At 35.6% G+C, this 20,828-nt stretch overlaps 1 long non-coding RNA gene across 1 annotated transcript in view; it reads right to left on the reverse strand.

Moving 5' to 3' along the window:
- Positions 1–12,901: 12,901 nt before the first annotated feature.
- Positions 12,902–20,828, reverse strand: part of LOC140330100 (uncharacterized) — a 16,332-nt gene continuing 8,405 nt past the window's right edge. The window contains exon 3 of the long non-coding RNA XR_011920618.1: positions 12,902–13,144. This is a non-coding gene — a long non-coding RNA (uncharacterized lncRNA). The remainder of the gene's footprint in view (positions 13,145–20,828) is intronic.

The following is a 20,828-nucleotide window of genomic DNA, read 5'->3' on the forward strand; positions in this document are numbered from 1 at the left end:
ACTATGTCTTTGGTGCAGCGTGGGGGTTTAGTTTACAGGTGGGTTACCTAGAGGTGTTGCAGCAAGTCATCAATGTACTTCTTTAACTAACTCTGTGCTTCATACGTCTTTCATTATGCTGCTGTAATAGTACATAAAGTACTAGTATACATAAAGTACTACTACACATATGCCTGGAACAGGCCTGTTCCCTATTAGTGGCTTTGGAAAGCCAAAGGGTCAAAAGATGTTAAGGTTATGCACCTATAAAAAGGCACATGTGCATGACTCTCTAGCCTTTGTACGAAAGGCAGAAAAAGCCTATCAAAAACTGAAATCTCATTGTTGGGTATACTGACCTTTTAGGCTGAGAGTTTATTGAAAATAAACTGGTTAAATATCTTTATAAATCTGCTATACGTTAGTTACTTACTTATAGCCACTGAAAAATCATTACCTAATAATTAAATAGACACGAGATCTATCAGTAAAGTCCACTTTTACAGTGTATTCCGTCTCTGGTATGCATTGTAGAGTTTTCCTACAAATATTTATAAGAGCATCCGTGAAGAAAGGAAGAAAAAATGTGGACATTTCTATTAAAAAAAGCTACAGTGTTTATTTAGAAGATGCTTGTTTCATTCTGCCTATCCCATTACACATGTATAGAGTCCTGACAAATTCTGCAATATTCTACAGTGCATAAATCATACCCATCATCTTTTGTGCATATCTGCAGTGATTTGTACCTCATACACGTTGAGAATGTCAAAGAGCTTCGCCTTCTAATGATCGATTGAGTCACACTAACTAGAACATTAATCCTACATATGACTTTTGAAAAGAAAGTAAAAAAGAAAATGGTTTCACTATACAAAAATATAACAATAAATATAACTGTAGTAAGACACAGTTAGTACAGCAGTAATTAGTATAAGTTGTTCTTGATAACCTCTCTATTCACATACATTTGAACAAGGAGAAAACTTTAAAATAGGCTTTGTACTTTTTGGTGGATGGTGACTCAAATACTTGATTGTTGACCTCTACATGGGGGGAAAAAATTAATGCCAATCTCACTGTGCATGTGTGAGGTTCGAGGTTAGCATTTATTTTCCTCCCTTTAGAGAAAAGGAGCCTCCCAGGATGCGTGACTTAGGTATCCCGGGAGGCTCTGTGCACTTGCCTCGGCGATCAAGACAAAAAGGGCCTAGGTGCTGCACCTACATAAGGCATTTTTTATTTTATATAAAAAGGGTTGTCTACACTTGTTGTCTACAAGTAAAAATTTTGAGTTTAGGTCTGCTTTAATGCAGGAATATAAAATGTGATTTTATTTTGTAGAATGTGGGCATTCTCAAAGACTACCATTTTACAAGGACTTGGGGAGTGTCTTTTAATCCAGCCTTTCATTTGTCACTTGGAGGTTGTGGTTTAAAGAAAATGTTTCATTTTTTAAAGCCATCTCTATTGCTGAGCCAGGGAAAATGGTAAATAATTTGCAAGTAAATTACCATGTCAATTTAAAAGGAAATTATAGAAAAGAAGAATCCTTTTTTTTCAATAACCAAAAGTTAAAAAGGCAAACCCTAAACCCATATGCCATCTGACTGTAGAAGATTTAATTTCTATTTATTACTGATAGCAGTAGTGGAACCTAATTGAAAAAAAGAACTGAAATAAATATGTAAGCTACATTTAGAGAAATCAGTGCTATAATTTTAAATTTCTTTTACCTTTAACTGTTTGGACCATTCACCAACCAAATAAAATGTCAGATTGTAACTAAAGTAAGTATCAGGTTGTCAAGGTATACAGAGGCCTGCATTCCCAATGGTTGATAGTTTTCTATGATGGAACTCCACCTGCCAATGGTAATGCTTACTGCTGTATACTTTGATGTTAACATCAGTTAAATCTGACATTTGATTCAGTACTATTCGAACTTGCTGCTCCAAAACTGAACTAATAAAGAAGTTTGGAGTGGTTGTAAAGGTTTTTCAATTATAAAAAAATCTTTTAACTGTATTACTGTAAGGTACCAATATAAAAATCACAACACCAATAATGGACTGACAGAATGCTAGTAATAAAATCCTGGATAAGGCCCACTGGTACTGAAGGCAAAAATGCCAAAGTAAGTGCCTTAATTTTGTACAATTCCTAGTATATGTATCTATCATATAGTTACTGCATACCTGCACACATCCCCGATGGTTTTCACATTCCCCAACTTGCTGAGGGACCACGTACCATTCTACCTGAGAGAGAGCTGATGCAGCAGCAGTCCAAGACTTATCTTAATAAACCATTTCTGTTCAGCAAAAGGAAAAAAGGAAAATCTACCTACGAAAACGGCTAATCCTTAACTAAAGTAGGTGAGGAATAAGTGCTTCTTATGAAACACAATACATATTGGGTAAGGATTGCAATAGGACTTGCAGCTTCAGCAAATTATAAAGGTAGAGGTAGAAATCTCTATTCATTAATCTTTGGGAGATATCCGTTCATCTATAAATAGCTTTAGAAGCAACCAACCAATTCAGAGGCTAACATAGGGAGCAACAAGGTCTGACAATGTAGACCTAAATATGTTATCATTGCATTCAGCACAAACAGCTTTTAAACAGTTGACTCAAAGATTGCCATTTTACAAGGACTTTGTGGTGTCTTTTGATTCTGTTTTCATTTGATACTGGATGTGGCGATTTATAGAATATGTTTCTTTTTTTAAAGTCATCTCTTTTGCTGAGCCAGAGAAAATAGTAAACAAAAAGCCATGCCAATTAAATTATAAGAAAGATCTCTTTTTTTCATTAACCAAAAGTTAAAAAGGCAAACCTTAAATGCATATGCTATCTGACTGTAGAAGACAACCAAAAAGATCAATGGTGTCAGTTAAATTGAGATTTCCAAAATTGCCTATGCCTCAAGAAACGCTTGGCTACCTCTGGAGAAACTCTGCTTGAGAAACACTGCTCTGTAGCATTCCCCTTGCTCATACCTCTGGATGCTACATAAAAGGTTATGTAGGGAGGGGTGTATGAAGGAGTTTGCAAGTTGCAGAGGTTTATTGCAATTAAAAAAAAAAGCTTGTGAAAAATGCATGTGATCATGTACAATTTTTTTCCATATTTTTATCTGTAATATTTTTTTCTTTTTGGGGGCAAAAAAATCTTAAAGCCCCTTATGTTCCTTCTTTTCCGTTACTAATGTGCCCATGGCAGTACACATCTACACAGATTTATTGCAGCACTGAAAGCAAACCTCCAACTGGGTAAATTCCCAGGTAAAAGTTATTAGCTGTAATGCAGTGCACCAACACATACAGTATAGCCCATTAAAAAGATATTTTGTGCACCAAAAAATCTTTTGTTCATTTTCTAGTTTAGTTTTATTTTAAGGCGTTCATGCCACAAACACTTCCATTAGTCAAGAGCTACTATACCTATGAATATTATCTACAGTATAATTTATTCCTAGATGACAGACTACGATTTATGTTATAGGCTGAATGAGATATAGAAAACAGCTAAGGTTATTTTCTTTGATTTTGAAAGAAAAAAAATAACCTTGCAGAGGTTTAGCTGTGTGGCATTTTCCCATTAGTCACTCATCTGTTAAACTTAACAGCAAGGAAGCAAAATGAATTACTGCCTTATAAAGCACCCTTAAGGCTTCAAATTTGTTCAGTGGGAGAACATTTTTAATAAAAGTCAGTACAGTTTACTCACTGATTTGTAATTATTGTTACCTTGGTGGAGCATACATCACTATTAAGATTTTTATCTCTATTCAAAGAATCTAAATGGGATCTCTCTTAAAGTAGGTTTTTGTGTATGTTTTTCCAATATGGAAATATAGATCTATTTAATGTTAGGCAACCTGTTGTAAAAAAATAACTACATTTTATAACTTCAGGCCAGCAGAAAAACAGCTGCATATACTCAGAGTTGCCTGTGGGCACGTGTAACGTAATAAGAATAAAATAGAGGCGTAAATCTCTTGAGTGATCCGGAAATCACAATGCTGATTAATGTCCAGTATAAACAGCCTTAGTAAAACCATGTTAGCAGGTACACTTCTCCTCCCTCTGGGTAGCTGCCTGTCAAACTGTAACTAAGTACAATTTGTCAAAAGCTTGCTTGTCTCCTGTTTCAAAGAGGAGAATTTGTGCAGATAGATAACTAGAAAGATTTGGTTCTAGACAGTGGTCCATCTAACAATCTGCCCACAGACAAAAGAAATTTGGAGATCTGATAAAAGTGATCACTTCTATTATGGAGTCCACAGCCAGGTCTACACCATTATGCCAACCTAAAAACTGCTGGTAAAAAGATACAATACTATACCATATGTCAAGATTTTATTTGCTGTATTCCCACTTAAGAGATCCCTTTCATATCCTGATATGAAAATTTAATCCCTATATGAAAATATACGGGACCCCAATATTAAGGACAACCATATGGGATGTAAAATGTTTTTAACTTTGGAAGGATTTCCTCTCATTTACTCCTAATTAATGGTCTCTTTTATAGAAGTAAAAATTATGGTCTCCCATAATAAAATATATACTGCAGCACCTAATTATATGTGCACCTACCCTTTTAGTTTTCTGTTAGTTCCCCTGCAAAGTCCTGCGACTGCCTGTTGAACATGGCGGCGAAGTCCATCTAATGCATCCATTGATGGATTGGCAATAGCCCTGCATTGCTCCTGAATTCAAAACCGAGTTGCCACTTTTTTGTAGGTTGTACTACACTACAATAGGATTGGAAAAAAAATTCAGAAAAATTCAGGGGTGTAGCTTTTAGCAATGTTCCTGCTTATTCCTAGGTCTGTAGGTTGTCAATGAGCACCTGGCCACACCTTGTCATGACCACTGCTTTCTGGTCAACCCAGTTACTGGTACTGCATCAGTTACTGAATCCAATGAAAGTTGTGTATACTCTGCTAATTGCAATATAATATGGTGATGTACAACTAAAATTTACTTGCAGTTTTTTGTACACTGAGAGTATTATATTTATTATATTATTACATCAGCATTTACCTAAAGCACAAAAATGCCTACATTTGTAAGATTTTTTTCTGGTGTTATGGAGAGCATGTTTTACTTCCAAATGCAGCTGCTCTCCTTTAAAATGTTATTTTTTTTTACTGAAGAGAAAATGTGTAGAAGTTTCCAGACATGATGGAAGATTTCCAAGAATGATGATGCAATTCTAATTCTTGTTTTTTTATTTTTAGTTTTGTTGCTGATGCTACTGACTATGAGAAACAATGACAGATTCGAAAAAACAACATAATTTATGGGCAGCACAAGGCACGTGCAAACATTGCACAGTGACAGCAAACAGATGAGTATAGATGAGTATAGAGTCATGATTATAATTGTTTAGATCATGACCTGGAGATCAGGCTCTCTGAAACTGTGGATTAATTAGAGATGATATATTCGAATGGGATTATAATCTGATAAAAGGATTGCACATGGAGAGGCTTTATAATTAAATGATACAAGAACCACCCCCTCCTTTGAGAGCTATATACTAATTGTTCCTGCTATAGAGAGATATATGCATTCTAAAACTAGCTTGTCTTTAGGGAAGAACTATCTGTATGCAGACTTTTCTATTTATTTATAATTTCAAATAAAACCAGAAAGGGAGTGGTATCCCATGCACTGCAAAAAAAAAGGTGCTTTATATTGATCAGGAATCTGCAAATAATTTTTGTACATTTATACAGATAAAAAAAATGCCTAAAATCCTATTTTAATAATACATACATAATAAAAACATTACATATTAGTAAAATAAATTGACAAAAGACAACAATAAAGAATTAGCCAAATATGACCAAATGCATTTCTTCATTTACCAGAAAATAAATTCAATCATAAAGTCACTAGTGTTTTTTCACTAGTTCTTATGCAACAAATGATCAAGGCTACATTATATGTAAGGATAGTTTTGTAAAATTAATTTTCATTTATTCTATATAAAATATAGCCCTTTTGTAATATAGCGTTCAGATTTTTGACATTTACCAGGTGTAAGATTGTTAACAAACAGATTAATATTCCCTGTTCAATGTGGAAATCTTTGGTGCAGTTCCTGAACTGTCACTTATAATTGTCTCAATTACATTGGTCCTATACATCAGTGCTGGCCTTTTACTAACTTCCCAGTGGCATATGGTACAAATTACAATAAATAGTTAAAAACAAGAGCACGACTGCAACAGCAGACACAAATTTGTTTTACATAAAATGGCTGGTCTTTGTGCTATCTTTAGAAGTTATTGAGTTGATGAATGTTTCATCTTTTATGACAAGTATAACATTTTAGAGATTTTATTGTGGGCTAATAACAATTTAGTGCATTTTACATTGAAAATTTCATTCTGATAAACATTTGTGCAACCATATCCAAATACGCAAATCTAGATTACAAACTTTTATTTCTATAAACACTCTGCTTTCAGAAAAAGATATCCTTTGTCTTTAAGAACATTTGAGCTGTAATATGTGGTTCTCTGGCGGATGTAAAAAATAGAAAAATTGGCTTACCTATCTGAACTTTAAAAATTCATCCCCTCGAAATATTATAGTTAAAGTACAGGTAAACCTTTTTGTCTCATCTTCTCTAACTCTAAGTAACTGCACCCCAGATGCATACTTACGTGCAGCTAAAGGAAATCTTCAGTCACAATTTTCCTTTAAACTGCCCTTGCTTGTACAGTTTAGTTTTCTATTGGGCCTTTTCTCAATAAAGAATTTTTTTCATGCTTCTAGTATCCAGGCTGCAAGGTGAGGGGCTTTCATGGAGGCGAAACAATACATCTAGATTATTTTAAATGAATAAACTGTTTTTCAATATGATCTTTATACAGAGTTTCTGTACCTGCATCCTCTACCTTCACATCAAAAATATGTTCATGGGTGTATTCATTTGTATTTAAAAACACTCAGCAATACCCACCATACCCATGACAGGGCCTTCACATTTTTTTTACCTTTAAAAGTAAAATCCCTCATACTGGTATTCTAATTATTTTATCAGCACCCCCAAACCTAAACTCAGAATTAACCACAATAGTGGAAAATACAAAGGTAATGCACTGGGCCTGATTTATTAAAGCTCTTCAAGACTGCAAAACCTGGAATGGATCTAATATCCCAACAGGTGATTCTTGTACTTGACACTCTGAATCTGACATGGAACCCAAGTGGTCAAAAATGTAGCTTCCCTGTTTTCTAAGAAATAAAAAAAAAATAAAATCTCTTATACATTAACCAATTTTGCAGGTGAAATTGTTCCAGATTTTTTTACTCTATAGATAGTTAATAATTTTTTATAGGGTAAAATTGTTTTAAAAAATGTAACATTTGAAGGGGAGACCCGGTAAAGACTGAATGGGAAGTCCGCAGCCCTATAGAATTTATACATCATGTATCTGAGGAGGCTGCTCCTTCTGTGCATGACCATCTCGCTGCAGGAACATCTCAACTAGGATTGTGGAGGGATCAACGGCTTTCTATCTGTAAAGGTAAGTGGCATTTTTTGTCTAAACATAAGGGCTGAAAAAATTCTAGTTAGAAATTTACCTTTTAAAGTTACTTCAGCTTCAGATATTTGGAAAGCCCTTGAACATAATATTGTTACCAAAAATACTAAGGGGAGGGGGCTGCGAAAAACATGTCCTCATTTTCCCAAGGTCCTAAAATAAAAATACACAAAATGGTCTGTTCTTTATGCAAACCTTAGATGGACTGCTTGAACCGACAAATTCATTGAAATTAAGTTTGGTCAACCTGTGATTAGTATTTGTCACTCCATGCAGGGTATATTAGCAATATTATGTGAGCTGGTCCATAAATTTAACCTCTTGGGCGGTTCATTTCTGTCCAGATTTATATGTCTAAAAACGGTAAATATAGTCACCTTTTCTTCGGAAAAATTAAATCCAGCAAGCCAGAATATCTTGCTGCTTTGCATACCTTCCACTCTTCTTTTCCAGTGTCAATACAAACATCTTTGGTTTTACTGTGCAATAGTATGTTCACGGGTCCAAATATTTTCTTTACTTTCTTATCGAAATGCACAACAAGAAGTAAGGGGGAGGGGGGATTTCCTTATGTGAGTTTATATAACATAAACATTTAACTTATGAATAAGTTTACTTGTTAGAAGACTTCCCTTAACCTCCTGTTCTTGTGATAACTCAAAAATATTGATTCTACTATTAGTTTTTGAATCAGAAACCAAGGGTTGATTTACTGCAGCTCTGCCAACTTTAGCCGTCCAATCATGTACAAACAAATGTGTATTCTTTTTTGCATTTGACTGCATATTCTTTCCAATGTAAATTTTCATCTCTTTTATTAGCTACAATATTTTGTGTACTAACCCCAATTGTCATGAGGACAAATAGGATTAATCTCCCCAGGAAGGACACAGACCACAAAAAACTGTGTCATCACTAACTTTTTCACATTTTCCAAAAATGCAAAACGCTTTTACAGCTTTACATACATTTTACAAGTCTAGAAATATAATAAAAATCAAGTATGCTTGACACATTGATAAGAAAAATACACCTGTTCTACTTTGAAAAGTGTTACCTTAGAAATTGTTGTGTTCTCACTGAAAATTGCCTTTAATTTTAAATAATGTATTCTATGTACTAGCAGGCGTCAACACTTAGACAAAGCTCTTCTGTAACTCATGTTTGTTGAAGCTTATTCTAAGAAGCAAGTATGATTTACTGTAAGTAAATATAGAAACAGGAATTAAGAGTCAATGACCGTTCACAAACATCCCTGTCCGACCACATGATAACTATACAGTCACTTTAAGTGTAAGTGTAGGCTAAATACACAGCTCAAATAAATATATGCAATCTGTCATTTATGCCAAAAAAATTGTTCAGTTACTTTTCTAACATGGAAAAAGTATGCAAAGTCTTGACAACTACATTGCTCTCTGCAATCAAAGCACTACATCCTGGTCAGGGCAGACTAGATCTGTAGAATGTCATTAGGTCTGCTTGTATAATGCCCTCCCTCATCCTCAATGCTGATATATTAGGATTAAACAGCAAATTAAGTATTAGTTTAGGGAACATTTAAGTATTTATGCATGGATAAGTAACATAACTGAATTTTATTTTTCCACATCTGCAGACACATGGACTAGAGGTTACCTTACCAAAGATACTGTTTACTTCGGGCTCCCTGAATAAAGCAGATGTATGGCCTTAAAGTGAAACTAAAGTTCCACTTTAAAACTTTGGCATCAGACATGGCTTTATTGCAAAAAGGGACCCCAACAAATGTTTACCATACAATAAAAACCCATTCTTTGGCCTGGAAGCACACATTACCAATCCGCTGGCCTGACTTCTTCTGAGCTGCCAAAAAAGTCTGCATTTCTACACTTGACAGTAACTGGTAAGGACACCAGCCCGTGCTTGTAACCACTCCTCCATCCGGGAGCCTACCACAACTTCACTTTCATGGCAAACACACACTATTGCCATTGCATCCCCATCTTTAGAGTAACACACCTTCACACCATCCCCTTAAGTCTAATCACTGTTCCTAACTCTCAGATTTCCTTCCTTGCCACTGTACCAAAGCCTGCCTCTGCACTTTCCGCCAATGCACATTCTTTCGTGTTTGCAGCCACTGTACCAATGGTCACTTCTGTGCTCTCTGCCACTGCAGTAATGTGCCCATTATATTCAGCCTTTTCTGCAAATGGGCACACATTTCCTAATGTACAGTGTAGTTAGGAACCCAAAATGTTTTACAGAAATACTATATTCTAACATGCAATTAATACTTTTCTTAGTTCCATATTTACTAATTAAAAGATGTAAGAAAAAAAACAGCGCATAGGCAATAACAAAAATTTGTGACAATCTAGACTGATATGTTACACATCTGCAAATCCACAATCAGATTTAACTTGATGGACGCTAGTTAAGTGCTGTGGCATTCCACTAGGTTACAAGAAGCAAAGTATTCTTAAGTGAATAGAAATTACATTATTTTCTGTGACAAAGGCACATCATATATGACAATTGTTAGCCTACTAAACAAATGACTAACACATCCTTGTAATGTGTTCATTATTTGTGATGTGCTATTATCCCATAAGGTCGACATGCAGCTATGAATTTTAACTACCAAGCACAGCATCTACCAAATTACATTACCAAATCAATAAAGAACATATTCTACTTTATGTCAATTAAACATGAAATGCCAGTAATGTAACTAGTATTTAAACGGATTCAGTCTTTTTTAAAGACATGTCTCCTTTTAGACAGCAGACATGAAAAAATGTTTATTGATTGTATCCATGTCTTTCATTCAGATGTATAAATAAGACACCTTTGTTAACAATATTTAAAGATACTAGCAGGAGTGTGTTTAACATGACTGGATGGTGTGTACCTTACAGGAGTAAAACAACTGTCACTCAAAGACTTCAGATGACAAAAAAGATGACTGTGTAAAGATTCTTAAAAACAAATACTTAAAGAAAATGTAAACTTTAACATGGTGATTTATAGCTTGCTAAAGTATCTTTGTGCTACAGATTATGCCTGTGAAATTTGTGTCGGTGTTGTCACTTATAGTTTTAACTTGGTGAGACAGGGTGGCAAAGCAGGAGTACAGTTGGGAGATAGTCAACCCATTAAGAAGTGTGTGAAACAAGGGGGGTTACAAGATATCTTAGAGATCCATGTACATTTCAAATGTTTCTGATCAACTAAGTGGGTTTGATGTACTAAACAGGGTTAACTGTGTAAAGAGTAGAAACATAGAATAGAAGTAAAGAGTATACATAAGGAGTAGAGAATTTCCCATTTTGTTAAGCTTAGTGAATCAGAGAAAGCTGCAGAGAAAGAACTAAAAATATGACCAGAGTTCTAGCTTTCTCCTTCTTTTTTTAGCATATAAGTGCAAGTGGTACTAAGCTCCACCCTAAGACAACCCATAACAATAAGATTAAAAAGTACTACTTAAACGTTCTCTATTTTTGTCATCAATCTCCAGAACTGGACATAAACCTGTTTACCATTTACCTATCATTCTCCAGTGGTTTTCATACAAGTTAAGCTTCTTCTGGGAAAGTCCAATTTCTTTGTTTAGCAAAAGTAATTATAAGGGAGAAATCACCTTTCTGTGAATCTTTTTTGGGTGTGTTGTCCTGGTTTTAAATTTTGGTTTAAGAGCACTTTCCTCAACGGATCTGCCTTTTCCCACATGCCTGTTTTGCCCATACTAGGGATGGCAGACATCATCACAGGCCAACTCTCTGTTGCCAATGATGTACAGTCCACTTGACAATGAGCCTGGAAATTCTTCCCAAGCTCTATCTCACTTTTCTCTGCCGCTGATACTATAGGGGCTAGGTGGTAAGTATCTGAGGTGCATAGCTGCAACTGTAAATGTCAAGTCCATTTGGGGTATTAATCTCTCCCTCTTTTTTTCCCTTTTCTGTTCTTTGGGCCACGTAAAAATGTACTAATATTGTTATCTCCTTTGCAGCACTGCCTTGCAGCAAATCTTTATCCTACAGGGTCTGATAAATCTTAGGAAAGATCTCATGACTACTCCTCATCCCAGACAATACTCTTTGTCTCTTCCTAAAAGAACACTCCACCAAAACTCTAGTGAATGTTGGGCTTAGGGCTTTGGCTGACTTATCTGTGAGATGTATTTTACAGAGACATTCATGCAGGAGGGGATGAAAAGCAGGGAGTTAATATAACTTGGGAGTGGCCAAGTCCCCGGGCCCTTTTTCCACATTTCCCAAGTCAGCTTATAAATTGACACAGTCTTCTTCAGATTAAAAGCAAGATAAGTTGATCATAAATTTGTGGGAAAACCAGCATTGCAATTGTCTAAACATAAAGTTAGTCAAGCTTGTTCCCAAACAAAATTCTAAAGGATTTGGTGTTGAACCCAATCTTGCATCTCAAAATTGGTTGTAAGAATCTGCACCCCCCCCCCCCCCCCCCCAATTAATGCTCAGAATTTATTTTAAATTTGAAACGTATCTCTTCTACTCTAGAAGGAACTGGACTGAGGAGTTTTGTAACAGTGCGAATGGAGTCTTGTCCTCTTTTAAGGTCCCAAAGGTTTGCAATAAAAAAAGAAAATCTTATGCTTGTTTCATTCAGTCCCTCTTCCTTATCCCGAACATTCAGAGATCTTGATTACAGTTCTGGTCACTCTTTTGGAAATCAGAGTGTTACATTTTCCTTACTACATTCTTGAAGCTTAGGATCATAGGTGGAAAATAATAGGGTAATTCTGTCTAGTACAACCTTGTCAGCAATCCAAGAATTGAGGAGAAATCTCTATACCAGAGCCCCAGATAGCAGTGAACACCTGACAGCACTATCCCTCTAATAATATTGAAGCAACTTTTTGCACATCCTCGTTGCTCTTTGCACCATTTTTGAGGAAATTTGAACCCTAACTAGATTACATTTATTGTCTTTGTCCATAAAATACTTTTTTCACCTTTTAATCAAATTTTACATCTTAGTGCCCCTAACCTCCCCCAGCCTTCTTCAGCCTTTCCTCTACATGACATATACTTAATGAGAACAAAGGACAATGCTTGCGCAATGTGTATAGAGCATCATACCATGTAAATGGGTAACAATGCACGAGCACACTTGAGAGATGGCTTGTCAATTAAAACTGCTGATTTATAAAGATTGAAAATCGCTTTTGAAATAACTTTAATGACTTTAGTGATTGGATTTAGAACTACCTCAAGAAATAAATCTAAGGAGAGTGATTGTCTCTATTAACCATTGGAAACAAGCCTATTTACACCTAAAGTCTACAATTCTGATGTAAAAATACAGAACACAGACAATTTTGCTGTCCGCTCACTTAACTCCCATAATAAGAACCTAAAAGTGATCACAAGCAAGTTCTGTCTAAAATAGTTACTGAACTGTGAAATTAGTCTTAAAACACAGTTTATTGTGTTAAACATCTTAAACAAACAAAACAAACTTAAAAATGTACATGTTTACTAAACATAAGCTTTCAGAAAGGATTCATGTCTAAAACCACAGGAAAGGCTTGTCTTCAGGTCCAAGGCTATGTATTAGTTGAAAGCTGTAAAAAGAAAAAAAAATACCAATAAAATATTAAATTACTTCTCAAAAGTCACAGGGGTGGTGGCTAAAAAGAAAATGAGCATGCACTTTAGGTATTGCTTTAAAAGGGTGGAAGCACCTCTTGCAAAGCAACGACTTGTACATATATGACAGATTCAGCCAATTACCTATTTTGCTGCAAAGATTTGGTATCTACAATGAAACAAGCACAGACCTTGTATAGCTCATAAATGCCTTTCATCATCACTAGTGGTAGAGTTGATCCCAACTGATTTTATTACTCTGGCCTTGTATTATAATTCAGAATTTTAGCAATGCAAGCTCAAACTCTTAGTTAGGATATCCTGCCTGGCGTAAATGTGCCCACCCTTTGGATCATCCAATGACAGCAGGCTGCCGCAGTGGCACATTTATGGAAAATCCTCTAAAATTTAATTTGAAGTGGACTTTTATACATATATATGCTGTAGACCTACTACCTCCTTAGTGTTTGGTTGTAAAATGTAGTTTTAAGGTTTTGTTTTGTTATTATTATGAAATCTCTTTTGTTTTGTTTTATTATGAAATTATTATGAATTCAAATCATGAAAATAGAATTGAAATATAACAATATATACTACAACTATGCTTTTATAAGTATGGAACCTCCCTTATAAAATGTGTTTATTTTCCTTTGGTGGGTTGACTTTTAATTGCAGTTTTAAAGATTTTATTTGGTTAACTTTAGTATACGACATCCAATAGAACCATACAAATTACATTTAATTTAGTAATCTAGGTACTTCTGCGAATCCTCACTTTTAAGTAATTTATTTTGACCAAGGTCATTAGTAAGTAATGTATTTGTTCCTACCTATGAGAGCATTTTTAGAAGGTTGTGTCAGTTTTGTGGTAATGAGTAAACAAGCATCTAGCTTGAGATACTTCAATAATTGATTAACGGTCTATTTTCTCACAATGCCAAAGGCTTGACTTGTCTCTGAGGATGCAATCAGTTTCTTCAATTCTGTCTCCAATATTTTCCTTACTGATCTATATACTGATTACTGGCATATCACAATTTCATATGCAGTGTGAGATGATTGCATGTTAAGCAATAATAATTGAAACTGTGCATGTTTAGTTTTCAGACCAATTAGATAAACCAGTCAAACTAGAAAAAAGTAATATGTAAATCGCACAAACCTGTAAAACTGGCATAATTAAATAGAAGCACATTTTTATTATAGGGGAATAAACAAGGCCACTGATCAATAAAAATACTAACACTCATGTCCAAAAAAAACACACTTTTCTTAGGAGAAACATGGGGGCTACCATTTTTGACCTCCTCTTTAAAGTGCTAGTTGACCCACTGGCTTTTCTAATTTCTAAATTACAGACTCTTAACAAGTATACTAATCAGGAAAGTGAAAAACTCTCATTAAGCTTGGTTATATTAGAACCAAACAACATGTTCACGCTAACTGAGGTTAGGCTCCTTCACACAGCAGGCATCCACTTACTATTCTATACAAGAGGCTTACAAGAACACTGCTTACATCCTTACAGGTGCATTACAATCTCATATCTCATGTAAATGTATGTCAGGCTTATAGGCCTATTTTCAAGGTAAACAGTGGTGACCCCTTTCATTCAGTTCTGGTTGCAAGGGGCAGGTCCACCCTGTTAACGTTCACCATCTCATGGGAGCATTCACTACTCTTTACCTTAACAATGAGCTTGCAAGCCTGATATTTAAATTAGTTATGAGTTTCCTGTGAGCCTGCTACTGTACACAGGGTGCAGCCTAGTTAAAGGACTTAACTTGGTTTACTCTCAACTTTGCTAAAGCCAGACTTTTGTTTGTTAGGCCTAATGGCTCCTAAACTAAACAAAAGAAAATTCTTGCAACACTAGCCACAACAGCCAAAAGTCCCCATCTGCATATTTTTTCTGGGTTTGTGGCTCAAAGATATGAAGAAAGAGAGTTAGTATGGAAACCTGGCAACTAGAGCATAACAAGTAGCATTGACAGCTTGCAGACTTTTCTCAGAAAAAGTTTCCTTTCCACAACAAAATTCAACTGTACTGACAGAACTTACAACAGCTAATTACATTAATATTTGCATAAGAACAATTTACCCCAGTGACAATATAACACAATGCACTTTAGCAAAAATTAGGCTATGTACACACATCAGATGATTCTTGTCCAGTAATCTCCTCAGGACTGAGATCAGACGCGAATCTGACATGTGTACAGTGCTCGTTGTCCATGTGCACCCAGCCTTAGTCTCAAGCTTGTTTCTAGGTACAAAACAATGGTGCTATTCATAACATATTGTACAGTCACTGGTCTACCCTTTTGTAAAAATGTAAAAAAAAAACAGTCCACAGGTACCTATTACGGTGTCTGCTGCTCCTCGATATTTCAGTTTGTGGTTGTTAGTGAACAATTCAACCATCAGACAGTGTCTTAAATCTCTTGGGATTCTTATAGTGAAAACTCAACATTAGGCTTCCTGGGTCGTACACCTGCTGTTGCTATTATGAGGAGTTCAACCCTGCCTGCTAGATTTTTTTATTTATGTTCCTATCATAAAGAATGTATAGTAGCTGAAGAAGCTGTGATAGACAAAGGTGGATGGGAATTATAAAAGCTTACAGATGGACCAGAACACAGTCAGGAATATTGGTAGGCAGATTTGGATATTAGAATATATCAAAGACCAATAAAACCAAGAGCTGACTCACCCAGCTGTACCTGAAATAAAAATAGCCACTTTTGTGTGGGTTGATTCTTTAAGCACATGTATTGAAAATCAATCAGTGAAACATTGTGTGAAGTAATTTTTACATTCATTTGCTTTCTAAATTTTTGCATGATTACTGAATGGAATATTATTAGAAGCTAATTACCTATTCTTTTTAGAAAATATCAGCTTAACCCCCCTGGCGGTATTTCCAAGTGTGGCTCGGGGTGAATTTTACTGTCCCAAAAGCAGTAACCCCAAGCCAAATTCAGGGTAGCATTGAGAAAATCCTACCTGCTCCCCTCAAACCAGCGGCGGCCTCCAGCGATCCTTGGCCGGCTTTTGCATTGCATGTGATGCGTGAAGCATTGGTACGCTGGATAGGCGTGGCCTGGCAGAAAATTGTAATCTGATTTTAACACATTGATCACAGTGATATAGTTATAAAAAATCGATCCAAATAATAAATCCAAAAGTTTATCTGATTTAGCTTTCTAGTAGCTAGAAAGCAGAGATGGTGATTTAGAATCACTTGTGGAATTGAGCAATAGTGATTTATCAGGAACTTGTCATCAGTGACAGTGACAGTGAAAGTGAACACAGCGACGAATCTGAACTTGAGGTCAGTGATGTGCAAACTTTGTGCTCTATTGACCTTGGTAAGGCTCAGGCAGTGCCCCCAAGATTCCCATTTACTGGAGACCTGGTGTGAAAAAAGATGCTGAATGCGACGACCCCTTGGCATACCTACAAATGTTTCTGACCGATGAGGTTATTGAAAAAATAGTTGCTGAGACAAACAGGTACGCTGAACAACAATTAGCTGATCCACACCTGAGGTTTGCAAGAGGCATAAATTGAACAAAAATAACATTTGGCTATTTCTGGCTTAGTGATACTTCAGGGTGTCGTGGGCAAGCCCCTGCAGAAGTGGTATTGGTCTACTAATAAAATACTTGCCATTCCATTCTTTGGCACAGTCATGTTAGAGTACAGATATACCCTGATCATTAAATATTTACACTTCGCAAACAACAAAGAATTTGATGAAACTACTCACCCTTCACCAAAACTCAAGAACATTTGGGAAGTATCTCAAATGATTCTAAAAAATTTCCAACAGATCTATGTGCCAGAAAGAGACATCAGCATAGATGAAAGTCCAATGGCCTACAAGGGGAGGCTCAGCTGGGTGCAATACACTGCATCAAAAGAGCACGATGTGGCGTAAAATCCTACATGCTGTGCGAATCGCCAACTGGCTTCATTTGGAAGTCAGACTTATACACTGGAAAAGGAACAAAATTCTATCTAAAAAACAGCAACAACTATGGAATGGCAACATCTTCTGTTCTCTCACTCATTGAGCCAACAACTTTTATACTTCTGAACTTCTGCAACACAAAACAGATGCGTATGGAACCGTCAGGCCATCAATGTTTGCAAAAAGGAGACAGAAGAAATGGTTGCCTGGCAAAGGCAAAATGATGGCCCTGCGATAACGTGACAAGAAGTACTACAAGAAGATCTTCTTTCATTCTGACTTCATTTGGAAAGTTTCCGAATAAATTGTCAAGAACCACCAAAAATCATCAGTGGCTGTGAATAGATCTGGACGTCGTGCTGTTGCAGTTGTCAACCGGGAACGCCTGACTGGTCGTCACATCACGGACTACATCCCACCAACAGAGAAAAAGCCAGCACCTACAAGGATGTGCGTGGTTTGTTGCTCAAAGAGAAATAACAGTGGAAGGAAGATCAGAAAGGAAACCAGATTCTACTGTCCTGATTGTGACGTCGGACTTTGTACAGTCCTATGTTTCAAAATTAATTATAGTTGGGATGTCTACTAGACCAATATACAGTGTCTACTAATTTATCAATACGATTGCACCCTTGTTTGGACAAATTTCAGTGTTTTTGATTTGATTAAATTAATAAATTACGTTTATTGTTAATATATTATTTCATTATTTTTTGTAAACATTATTTATAATTATTTAATATATTATATTTATGATTTGTGTTTTAAACCTTATAATACCTGGGAGTTATTCCTAAGAATTACAGGCCTATAATATTAAACAACAAATTTCCATGCAAAACAATGTACCGCTTTTGACATAAAAATACTGACATAATTAGATCGCCAGGGAGGTTAATATAAATGGTTAGAAATGCAATGGTTTGTGTTGTTTTCTGTCGATCTTATCGAGCATACATTCTTTTCTGCATTCGGGATCTGTTTAAAAGGAGTTCCCAAAAAGATAGGGACCCCTCTAAAATCATCAATGTCTAATATTACAAACAGAACTACAGAAACAGACATTGTAGGCAGAAAAGAGCAAGTGATCCATAGAGTCTGTCCCTCTTTTTTCATTAATATATTTAGAGATAATATAATACAGATCACTGTAATCACTTATGCAAGTAAATTTTTCATATTTTTCAGTGCAATTAGATATATACCCTAAATTTTACTATAGAGAAAAGACCAAGACTAACATGGCAAAACTGTACTAATTGAGTTTAAGCAGTATTTCCTAATACATTTTATTTCTCAGATTATCAGATCTTTTAGCATTTTTGTTGCCAATTCCTTTCTTTCTTTTTTTTTGAAGTGAGGTCCTACAAAAAAAATATATGAAAACTAATCCGGAGTGTAAGGCACCTGTCTCTTAAGAAAGTAAAAGAAAGCTCACTTTTTTTTCTCCAATAACAAATGCTGATAACAAATTATAGATATGTAATTGGAAGAAACTCTCTAGAAATAAATGTTTCCAAAACCTCCCCTGATCTTGCTGTGTTAAATGTTATAATAACAACCTACATATAATCTTAAAATATGTTGTACATAACGTAAATTACCCTAAGAAGGCAAACAGATTAGAAGCAGAGTTGTATTTCTAAATAATATAGCTGACTAGAACAGCTAGCAATTCATGTACTATGTCCAGATTGGGCGTGTTCCATAAAATAACAATACTTTTTCCAGTTAGCTAGCCAAACGCCTTGCTGCCAAAACTCTGTCCTAGTCCGTTCATATTATTTTTTCTCATTAGAGCCGAGTGACTGGATGGCTTTGTTAAGCACAGGAGGAAACAGAATGGAAATAGCAGTCTAATCTGGTATGAATTTTGACTTTCATCAAAGGTCAAAACACACCTGAATGTGCAACCTTTGGGACAGCAACTTCAGATATGGAAAAAGAAATCTAAATGTTTAATGCGATGTATCAGTGTTGATGACAATAGTAATCATGACAATGCAGACGACAAGAAAATTTACTAAACATTCTTGTTGAAATTAGGATCTTTAAAGATATATACAAAATGCAATCTTAACTCAAATTATATTATTTATACTGGGAAATAAATTGAATGAAATGTAAGCGAAGATTGATTTCTTTTCTAATATACAATAAAAAAACCTTTTCAGAAGAAATGATCTGATCTTTGCCACTTTGTCATGGTAACAGCAGATTTTTGGATATTTAATGTTATGCTTTTGTGTTTTACTTTTCAGATCAGTTCAGGGTGGGGTCAAAAACTTGGGTTTTGTATCTTTTCCAGTAATGTAAATTAACCCACAGTGTTTTATTTCTTTTGCTGGATTTAAAAAACCACATTGTATACAAATACTTACACAGTTTGCCCTTGAAAAATAAAAACGCTTGCATCTTATATAAATGCAGAATAAAAAGAATAAAGGGTATCACTTAATCTCCAAGCTTTATGCATTGATCAGTTTACACGGTACACTCTACTACTACAAAGTGATTACCAAGCCTATTGAATGCAATGAGGAGAAGTGTGTCTAAACATAGTGTTTGAGATGCCAAGGGAAGAAACTTCCAACTACATAATATTTTGTGTTCATTAAAAGAACTTTAAATTTAGGTTTTCATACATATGCCAAAGCAAGAATACCCAAGAAATGTCCTTTTTTGCAGGGCCAATTGCACGTACAACGACATTACATCTCTGGGAGGTCTAATGGTCAAATATGTAATATTATTAACCTCACAATCATTTGTACATTTCTGGCTAGCTTGAAGCTGTACACAGAATAGCACAGCTCATTATTTTCAGACTATAAAGCCAGAACAATGGAAAGCCAGTACATATAGACTTCCAGTAGTTGTCTGCTGTAGCATTTACAGTTTAATTATTTTATAAACCTAATTTAAAGTTATTGCATATGGAAAATGTAATGACTTTTTGTACTTTTACCAACATAGTAATGAACTTTATATTAAATCTAATATTACAATAAATGTAATCATTTATCATATCAAAAGTGGATCTCCTTTTTTTATATATTTATCCAAAAGTGCACTTTAGGAAGTGCTGGGTGTATTTTAAAGAAAAAAAAAGACCTTGTTTTCATCATTTGAGTAGTAACCTTAAAGCAGAATCCAGAAACAGCAAGATAAATAAAGTCTGTTAAAACATAAAATAACTAATAAGCTAAACCATAATAAACCGATGTTCAGCATTATTCAACCCACTTCCTCCGAGCCCAAGTCATCCTGGACCCACTCCAGCCTGTTACTGATCAATGAAAGGAAAAGCAGCCATTCTTCTTTCTCTTTCTATCAGCACACAAACATAATGGCTGGTGAAAGGGACTGATAAAACCCAGTCAAATTCAGGTACACTTGTATTTAAAAGAACATTTAACCTTCTGTCATCCCTTAGTGCCAACTTTGTAAAGGCTTTTTATTCCCTAAACCAGCGGTCCCCAACCTTTTTGGCCCCAGGGACCGGTTTCACGGAAGGAAATTTCTCTGAGGACCGGGGGGGGGAGGGGGTCGGGGGTGCACAGAGAGAAAAGAGAAGACATACTCTGGCGTCTTCTCTTTTCTCTCTGTGCACCTCTGCTGCTTCAAAGCGATCACATGACATCTGACAGCCAATCGAGCTGCATGTCATGTGCCCGCATTGC

Source organism: Pyxicephalus adspersus, chromosome 4 (genome assembly GCF_032062135.1).
Source record: "Pyxicephalus adspersus chromosome 4, UCB_Pads_2.0, whole genome shotgun sequence".
Classification (NCBI taxonomy): Eukaryota; Metazoa; Chordata; class Amphibia; order Anura; family Pyxicephalidae; genus Pyxicephalus; species Pyxicephalus adspersus.